Here is a 9,889-nt window from a genome sequence, read left to right on the forward strand (position 1 = left end):
CAAATTATGTGTTAGACAGTAATTTTATATTTGAGGTTAGTGACAGAACCATTGATTCAAATGAAGGCTTATCTCTGAAATGCTAAAAGTATCGTCTGCTATTAAAAATCTGAGCTGTTTGGTAATTTGTAAACCGGAAATTTCTCCAGGTAAATTTCAATACATTTTAATTTGCATAGTGAGAAAATTTTCTCTGCACCAGTTATTCCATAATTATCCACTCTTTCATATTCTGTTAAGCAGCTGTTAACAGTCACTTTTAGATGGTAAAGTGGTTTGAGAAGGCCATATCTTTTGAAAGCAGAAATGTGGAGAAACATTTTCAAATAAATTGGAGATGACACTGCTATCTCTTTTTTGTTCTGTATGAATCTGTTGTTATTTATTGTTGTGCAATGAGTTGTGCAAACTTGAAGAAGGTTAATGGGAAATTGAGAAAACATGAAAGCACACCGACAGTATAAAATGAAACAAGGTCTCCAGGTAAGCAGAAATATACTGCAGAAGTGTGGCTAAAAATATTTATCCATGTGGCAAGAAAACGTGTAAAAATACCACCAAAAACGACAGAGAATGAGAAAATCTACAACTTGGAGGGAAAGTTAGTTTACAATGGCAATAATACAGTAGATTGTAATCTTAGAGTTAATAAGTGAATTGTTCAGTGCTGTCTTGCATCTGCAAACTTATTGCACTAAAACATGGAGTAGGAGGTCTTAGGCTGAGAAATCCCCAATCAGTAAAATGGGTTACTGTAGTTAGCTTATGAAAATAAAGTAAAGCTTCTTTCAAGCTTCTTTCTTTATTTTATTACTACAGTAACAAAAAGTAATGCTTTTTTTTTTCTTATTTTTTTTTTTAAAGTGTTTGTGAGTGAAGGCTATTTTTAAAACTTTGTATTTTGCAAGAAAGCTTAACATTTTCTTCATGGCAAAAATTATATTACATAGTATAGGTGTTCTATCTTTCACCCATACCCAGTTTAACTCTCCAGGTATTTCTCTGGGGAAACAAAAGGAAAAAGAAAGAAGGTAGGGGTTAAGTGTATACCGTCATTTAGGATGTTATTGTGAAGCCAAACAGAGCCCAGAGAAACTCAGGGATTTAGGAGAACTTCCACCTGATGAGGCTTCACAGAGATCAAAGAAGGATGGTTAACCAGGTAGAAAATACAGCAGCTCAAGGTAAAGGGCTGGTGGTGCAAAACTGTTCAGATGCACAAAATTTACCTGCCAACATTTGAAATGAAGGCAAATTACAGTTCGATAAGGTTACAGAAAACCTTGTTAACCTCAAACTCTTCCACTGACGATTATAAATCTTCAATAGATTTACATGCATTTCTCTTCAAAGGAAGGCAGCCTGCAAGGTGGTCTAAAATACTAAAGCTTAGCCAAATTATGAGTATTTCAGCAGTATTTCTCAGCTGCTTATCATAGAAAAGTGATTGCTTATGCGAGCTGAACAAGCAAATAAGGTGAAGAGTTAGTCCAGAAGATTGTACATGGTTTAAAATCCTATTGGTCATCATATATTGTGTCCTGTCTGTATCAAATATGCAATGTGGCTTTTCCTCTGAAGACTTTCTACTATAGTTCAAGGCATGGAGATTGATGCACACAACTCTGAATGCTCCTGAGCCTTTGAGCCTAGAAGGCCAAAGTGTCACCCTAAGATGGCAAAATACAGAATGAAGTTCATGTGGCCATGCCAGAGATGAGTGGAACATGCTTTTGCCCAGGAGGTCCAGGGCAGGAGTAGACTCAAATTACAGATTTAGCACAAACGATCAGAAATAAAGCTAGATAATGTGGTCAGGTTACAGATACCAAGAAGCCAGTCTTTCTCTCCTTTTTACTTCTTTCTTGGGCTGAAATGTGACATTTTGTTCTGTAGTCATGCTAGTATTTACCTTTCCTGATCTTTTTATAACTGAAAGCTTCTAGGGCTATAGGAGTCGTTTAATAGGATGACATTCCTAAAGAGCATACATAACTAAGTTTCAACATGTGTATTTTCTCTGGTTATAACTTTATAGACAAATATCACAAATATTACAGAATAATGTTGTCACTCTCTCTCCAGGGGAATTATTCATAGAATTATATTCCTACTATGGCAGATGCTCTAACTTGTATAGAAATTAGGGTTTATGGTTCTTAATAGAGAAATAATAAAACTAATCATAGAATCATAGAATAGTTAGCATTGGAAAGGACCTTAAGATCATCTAGTTCCAACCCATAAATTAATAAAAAAATTATTTTTCCTCAGTAAGCAATAGCTGAAAATCTGTCCTTGATTTTAAAAATATTCATATTTTATAGTGGATGTTAATATTCTGAAGTACCTAGGTGCTTAGTATCTGAAGTATTTGATAACCTTCTTGTCAAATGTCATTGAATGCCCTGTTAGGCTATAAGGATGAATTACAAAATGGTGTTACTAAGAGAAGTACTTACAAAGCACAAAAGATGTGAGTTAAAAATCATGGAGAATAGAGGTAATTGTAAGGCTGTTAACATTTTGTCTCTCTAAATACTATATTGAAATGACTGATAATATAAACAGAGTTTAAGAATACTTAAAATCTCCATCACATCAACTTGATTTTCAGTATGAAGGGTAAAAACAAAATCACAGGCCATAATGGAAAGGCGTTTTAGGTGGTGTGTGTAATGGCAAATTTTATGGCTGGCTTGCTGCCTGCTTCCCAGAATTTTGTGTATTATAAAGAGAATCTATTAAATCTGTTTGCATTTCTTTTCTCTGTTTGCTTTTTAAAATAAATACAAACTTGTGCCATGCAATTGCTTAGGCTGTCACAGGAGTAACTTTCAGTGCATTTGAGCACTGTAGAAAAATATCTTAGTAGCTGAATGTTTGCTTAGACATCAGTGCCCTTTAATTGCTGCTGAGCACCAGAATAAGGATGACTTTCTGCAGCTAGTGGACAAAAATACATTTCTATGGGAAATCAGTAAACTTAAATAGTAGGGTGCTAAAATCAGAAAATTAGTCCAGTATGTGCCCTAATTCTGGTCCTTTTGCTAAAGAGTGTTCTTGAAGAGTACTAATTGTTCTTGGAAAATTACCTTTCAACAATGATTTAGTGGCAAATATATGCAGGTACTTGCAAAAGAACTATCAAATACAGATTTGGTATGTATTATATATTTCTCATCCTGTTCCTGTTGTACTTGATTTCGTATTGAAAGCTGATATTTATATTTACCTGAATTACCACTTGGTGGTAATTCAAAACTTCGCAGAACAAGAGCTAAACTATTCTGGGGCTACACATACAAATAGCAGTTTCTTTGACTGGAAGGGAAATTTAAAGCAATGTCTCAATCCTCCCCCAAAATATTAACGAAAGTAACTAATGTACTAACTAATTTCAGCGTGTCAAGAGATAAAAAGAAAGCTGAAATATTTGTTTGGAAATGTGTCTCTGTTTTACAAATGCAAACTGTTAAATCTATGTCTGATAATTCAATTGATGAAATAGTGCAAAATATTAATGAAAAATAAAGACATCTCTGTAATATTAAATTGTGGTAATTTCACAAACTTTACATGAGCTAGTTTTCTCTGTGTATGGAACACTCATTACATTTCCTGGAATAATTAAAGAGTTTGATGACCAGAGCTTTCTTGCAAATATTCCAGTCAACAGTGCTTTGTTTATTCAAATGTTACAAGCAACTTAGGAAATTGTAGAAGCAATTCTTGTATCCACCTCTGATTGAAGGACAAGCGGTTTTAAAAATAGTTTGTTATATTGCATTACTATTTATTCTGAAATTCATTATCTAAGAGACTATAGAGAGATAATGAAGGTTTTATTTGCGTTTCTTTGCAGACTGAGAGTATAAGTTCATTGTAATGGTAACTTTTCACTAAAAACACCCCGAAGAATCCCTAAATATCGACTTGTTATCTTCTAATCTTCCAAACAGAATGTTTCTATCTTTTAATTAATACAAGCTACGTTCTCACCCCACTCTTTACAGCAATTTCAAAAGCACGCAATTTTGAAGTTTGCTGTCTCTATTAATGCTAATAAATTTATTGGAGCAATATGTTCATAGGATGAACTGGTTCACTTTGCTGATCTGACAGAAGACCAATCTTTTTTTTTTCTTTTCTTTTCCATTTCTTTAGTTTTCTATCAGATCAGTCAGTTGAGCTGAGATACCCTGAAGCCACAAAGTCATTTACACAAAAGAAGGGGCTAGAGCACACAAGTGGAGACAGAAATGAGACGTGGAGATACCTGTTTTGGTAGCCATTAGATTTGATCTCATCTAGTCCAAAACTGCACTCTCTGACAGCCAAAATTGCAAGAAAAGATGTCTTCTCTCACACCTCACATCACAGACTGATTTGTTCAGCAGTATTTTGAGCATAGATGTGAGTTTGCTGCTCCTAATCAGCAGAAGACAAATTCATCTTTCTATATCTTATTCACTAGACTTGCAGTGAAAAATAGTGTACTCCAGAGGTGAGAGTCCAACCAGTCTGCTTTTCACCTTGCAGATATATAACAATCATGTAGAAAGAGGTAAAGCACTTCCATTGGGTGCTGTTTCATCCGTTCAGGTGGCAAAACAAACACTATCAGGTTGGGTTACAGAAAAGCCTGTACTTACTGGAAGTTTCCCACCAAATTCTATTAGTAGATACATGGCTTTTTGCAAAGGTGGAAAAGGTTTTCTCTTCCACATACTGTTCCCATATGTGAGTGTGGGTGATCTTGTTGGGTCTATATTTCCAGTATTTTAACAAACCTTTCTAAATTCACGATCTGAAATATGTAATGTGGGAATTATTTAGAAGGGTTACTTAGTATTACATAAGTTAAAAGATAAATCAACTAACTGATATAGCAAACCTTCTGAGCACCTGTACCAAGCTGGTGCAAAACAGCAGTAGCCAAGGGAGAAAAAATATGTTGTACTTTGCATGTGTAATCAGTTTTTGGGAAAAGGACAGGAAGAGAGGATGGAAAGAATAATCCTGCAAACAAAAACCTTGTACCTGTAACTACATGGTAACAATTGGGTAACACAGGAAGGTTCTTCACAGAGTTTGAATATTGTTAGAATGTACCACACAGGACTCCTTAGCAGGGTTTGAGTGACTACTACCTCTCTAAGCATTTTGGTCAATATAGCTGGTGTAAGAAAAGAAACATTTATTGCTTCACAGAACTGTGGAAGTTTTATAAGTTATATCTATATTTGCTGGTAAATAGTTAATTACCACAACTTCACAAAGCATCTTTCAAAGGTGCATTCATGGTAACCACAGATGAACACATATCAAATAATAAAGGCTGTTAGTAGTAAGCTCTGGGCTTAATAACCTAATGACCTGTACCTACCTTTATGTTTTTTTATGCAATTGAGGTCAAGATGAATACACTGCTGTACTGAATTGGCAGCTTTACACACCATCTCCTGGTACAAAATGGACAAAGCAGTGATGAGCAGGACCTTATGACAGCCTGCAGCTAAGAAATGCATGTATTCACCTTTAAAAACACCTTACCTCACTGCATCCAATAAAGAAATATCTTAACTATTTTAATCAGAATATATTTATCAAACATGATTTATTTCACCCTATTTAGCATTTAGGAGGCAAACTGGTATTTCCTATTTAACCAGAGCTTATATCACAAGTGCTTTTCCATGCTATGCCTTTGATTCAGAGCATATACACCTGCTGGGTGGAGCTCAGTAGGGTGTAAATGAGATAAAAAGCATTAAGCCACTTCTATACAATAAGCTGCTCCCAGCTCATGTGGCTTCTGGAAAAATGGTCTTGGCCTGAATATTTCCTGAGTATCTGCAGTGTTTTCTACTGGGTGTACCTTGCATTTGTGAGTTCCTAACCTTAAAAGCCTCTGAGTTTTCTTTAGTGGAGTCAATAGTTGTTATTAAAATGTGAAAAGAATAGCTGATTCTTTCAGAAGACTGTGACAGCCAGGTAGAATAAAAGTGGCTTATCCTTATCTGTCCTGAAAACTGCATTTTTAACAGGTAATGGGTTTTTTTCTTCAGCCAGTTTGGTGGCCTTTTCAGTTTTGTCAAATGCTGTGCAACACCTTTTGCTACCTTGCAAGTACCCTTGATCCAGTAAGGCCTATTTGTTGTCTGCCTCTTTCACAGCATGACCATATTGACAAGCAGTGAAGCAGAATATAACAGATCTAGAAAGAAAACCAATTGATTTTTGAGGATCTAGAACACATGCTGTGCATGTTTGGGAGATTTTATTTCAGAATAGCTCTAGTCTGGTCTCCTGATCTGCATGGCAATTACTGGTTAGAGCACTCTGACCCAGGTTTGTGTTGGCATTAATAAGATGCACATCTCCTGGTTTAGTTTCATCTGAAGGGATCCACTTCTGGGTGGTTTGAGACAATCCTGTAGCGCAAATCAAAGCATGTTAACTGAGGAATATTAGGAGATTTGTACTGGAAGTGTATTTCCAATCCAAACAAAAATGCTAATGCAGACTCGCTGCCAGTTTTCATGTGTTACAGGCTCTTGTCTCCTTGAAGTGACTTTTATTTGTTCACCTACTAAACCTGTGCTTTGACATTTTATCTCCCTTGAGAATGAAGAAATTTGCTCCTCAAAGTAGAGAAATCCCTCTCTTTCTAGAGGGTTTTCCCCAGCATGTGATATCTTGCAGGGAGCTGAACATATATCTGAGAGTGTAAAAGAAATTCAATCCAAGAATGTGTTTCACAGGGAATTTTTCTATAGCTAGTCAATTGTCCTTTGTAACTCGTCTTGGGTTTATGATCTTAATGTGAGGTAGAAGTGATGAGGTAGCCCTTTTCTTTGGAATACATTAAAATAGTACATAAAATAGGCAAAAATAATACTGAAGATCTTTCCTCTCGCAATTTGGGAAAACCCATTGTGTGGGGATTTCTCATTAACAACCAGAATAAATAAAGGCAGCCGAGTAGTGTTTTTTGGAAATGTCTGGAAATAACCTGGTTATTGTTGTTGAAATAAGTAAATTGCCTGCATAGCTCAAGCAAAATAAAAACATACAAACATAACATTACTGTTATGCTTGTAAAGAGACTACTTTTGGCTTAGACACTTAATGACTTTTAAAAATATTTTGTAATCTTTATCCTATATCTCAAGGTCTTAAATACAAAGTTGCAATTTTTCTTAGTCTGCGGAAGGAAAGTTTCATTAAGTGAAAAATCTTCCATACAGAAAAAAAAAACCTTTAAGCCAGTCTGGAGAGAAGCTCATTGTATTCTCTTATACTTTTTGTTCTGGGCACCTGAGCAGGGAACAATGCACCACTTTTCAGCAGAACAAAAGATTCCTTCATTGCCCAAACTCTGGGAAAGATGACAGCTGCAAAATCGGAGCCTCAGAGGACAGGTAACTTGCATGAGTCCTAATAGGAAATGGACTGTTCATGCAGACTTTCATGTCTAACCCTGTCTAGTTGAAACTGAAGTAAGATTAGCCTCCTTTAAAAACATGTACATGTTTAATGGTAATCCTAGATGATTATGGTTGTGAGAGATCAGATGCAGAAGTAGAGAAAACAATGTGTCATACATTGATGTATATCAGACAACTTTTCAACTTTTAGTATACTAAAAATATAAATTGTATTTCTTTCATGTGTATTTGCATGTTTCATCCTAAATTATCTCAAGCAATTTCTATTGAGCTAAAGAGATTAACCACATACCATTAGAATTTGAATTCCTTGGCTTGAATTCCTTATATAATTTAAAAATAAGACTTGGGATAAATGTTGTTAATTGACTGAAGAAGTTTACATTTACACTCCCATGTTAAATGTAAGACAATAATCTTCTGGGTTTTGTTTAGTTGGAAATATATTATTAGGTTATAACTGTATTTTAGGCTTCCTGACAGTGGTAGTGGAAGAAGGTGACATAAAGGGGGGGTGAATGACAACTAGGCACTAAACTGAAGTACTAGAAGAACTCAGAGGTGGGTGCCTGACTTTTGCACCTGCCATTCACCACAGATGTAGGTAGGTTTGCCACTGTATTGCTCTCTCATACCCATGAGTCATGCAAACTAACGATAATGATTATGTAAAAGAAGCCGTGGGCTGTTCCTGCTTAGTTATATCATTTTTACCAGGAAATTTTGACTGTAATGTGAAGCTGAAATTTGAACATGTGTGAAGGTTTTTCAGGAAAATGCATAATGTCTGATTATGACTGATTCTGTAAAGTCTTAATTCTGTTAAGACAGTGGTTTTGTGCTAGATTTACACAGATTTAAGTATGAATAGGATGTGCCTCTTCATTAAAATCTTTTTCTTTCACTGGCTAAACACAAAGAGATTTAGAAATTGGATTCATAAATCTCCATTCCTTTTTCTTTTCATGTTTTTCAGGTGTTCATATAAAAATTCTGTGCTAGGTGACTATAATGTTCACAGTATCCTTGCCAAACAACTTGGAAAAGGAAGTTGAGGTAACTGTCATGCTCACCTTCTCAGCTCCTGCCTGTTGGTGTGGGCACATTTTTATACAGCCTGTTTCACTTTAGCCTGTAATTGTTGCAAGAGGATTTGTTTTCATGTGTATAAAACAGGTGGAACATGGAAAAGCTATTGGTTTTGCAGCTGTCATCATGGAACTGGGCTTCCTCTGTCTGAGCAGTGTTGCAACACCTTATGAAAAGTGGATTAAGCTGGCAGTGGAGAAGGGAATGAACAGAGAAGAAATATTTCAACAGCCCCAAAGGCAGGCAAAAGAAAATCTGTACCGTCTATGTGAATTGCAGCCTGTTCTTCAAATTCAGAATGTCTAAACCCAAGTTATTCCCAACTACTGCCACTGAGCTGTAATTTCTGATGGAACAATGATGATAATGTTTACTGCAAAACTATGTATTTCTTTTATTTTCCTTCAGCACTACTTTGTGCTTCATAATTTCTTGTATTTTACAACAATCCCATGTTGTCAGTTTCTTAGAATAGGGATTGTCATTCTTTCTTTTTTTTTAATTTATTTTTTATTTTTTTCCCTGGTGAGAGATCTGGTACATATTTGAATGCAGAAAATAATTGTAATAATCACAAAATGACCTGTTGCATGCTATGCAAAGGACTCTAGGTACTGAAAAACATGTATCAAATGATGAAGTTTTAGATTTGGACAGGATTTTAACACACAGTCGTTTTGACTTATTATATGTATTTGTTTGCATTTCCTTATGAAACCTGTTTGTCTCTGCTACCTGTGGGAAATATCTCTGAAGTAAAATATGTATAGTAACATCATCTGTCTGAGTGATAGCATGTACAGAATTCAAAACAAGAAATGACCAAAAGAGCCACAGTAACAATGGCAGAAAATCAGGAAGAAGCCACCTGAGCTTGCAGATGTCTCCTGTGAGTCATGGTATACATGCTATGTGATACCAGGCCTCAGTATTACCTGTGAAAATAAAGCATCTTAAAATAATTCAGCCCATGTAATTTTTGAGTCCTTTGTAGAGTTTCTCTTTGCTGTCTGTTTTGGTTGCATATAGACTAAACTGGGAATTTTGTAATTCTTAAAGGTAATGCCTGTTATTAATTGTAATTCCAAAATGGAGAACCTTATGAATTTTCTAGTAATTCATGAATTATGAATTTTCTAGTAATATTTTTATACCCTTTCTGGCAGCCACCTGACAAATGTAAATAAAGGCAATCTCAAGTGCAAGGAAATTGTAAAGTAGATTAAGATTTATGTGATTTAAGACTGAGGTAAAAAGTCATAATAGATGAACAGACAGAACAGTATGGTAGTAGGAAGCATAAGCTGAAGTTAAATTTTTTTGGGGGGTGAGGGGCAAGTAAAGTT

General features: G+C 35.4%; 1 long non-coding RNA gene across 1 annotated transcript; it reads left to right on the plus strand.

Annotated features, from left to right (window-relative positions):
* Positions 1 to 5,878: 5,878 nt before the first annotated feature.
* LOC134169182 (uncharacterized) lies at positions 5,879 to 9,354 on the plus strand. The gene is made up of 3 exons (XR_009966869.1): positions 5,879 to 6,050; positions 7,332 to 7,427; positions 8,431 to 9,354. It is a non-coding gene; the product is annotated as an uncharacterized LOC134169182 (long non-coding RNA).
* Positions 9,355 to 9,889: the final 535 nt, after the last annotated feature.

Source organism: Pezoporus occidentalis, unplaced genomic scaffold, assembly GCF_034315485.1.
Source record: "Pezoporus occidentalis ecotype Australia unplaced genomic scaffold, CSIRO_AGI_Poc_V1 ctg1, whole genome shotgun sequence".
Classification (NCBI taxonomy): Eukaryota; Metazoa; Chordata; class Aves; order Psittaciformes; family Psittacidae; genus Pezoporus; species Pezoporus occidentalis.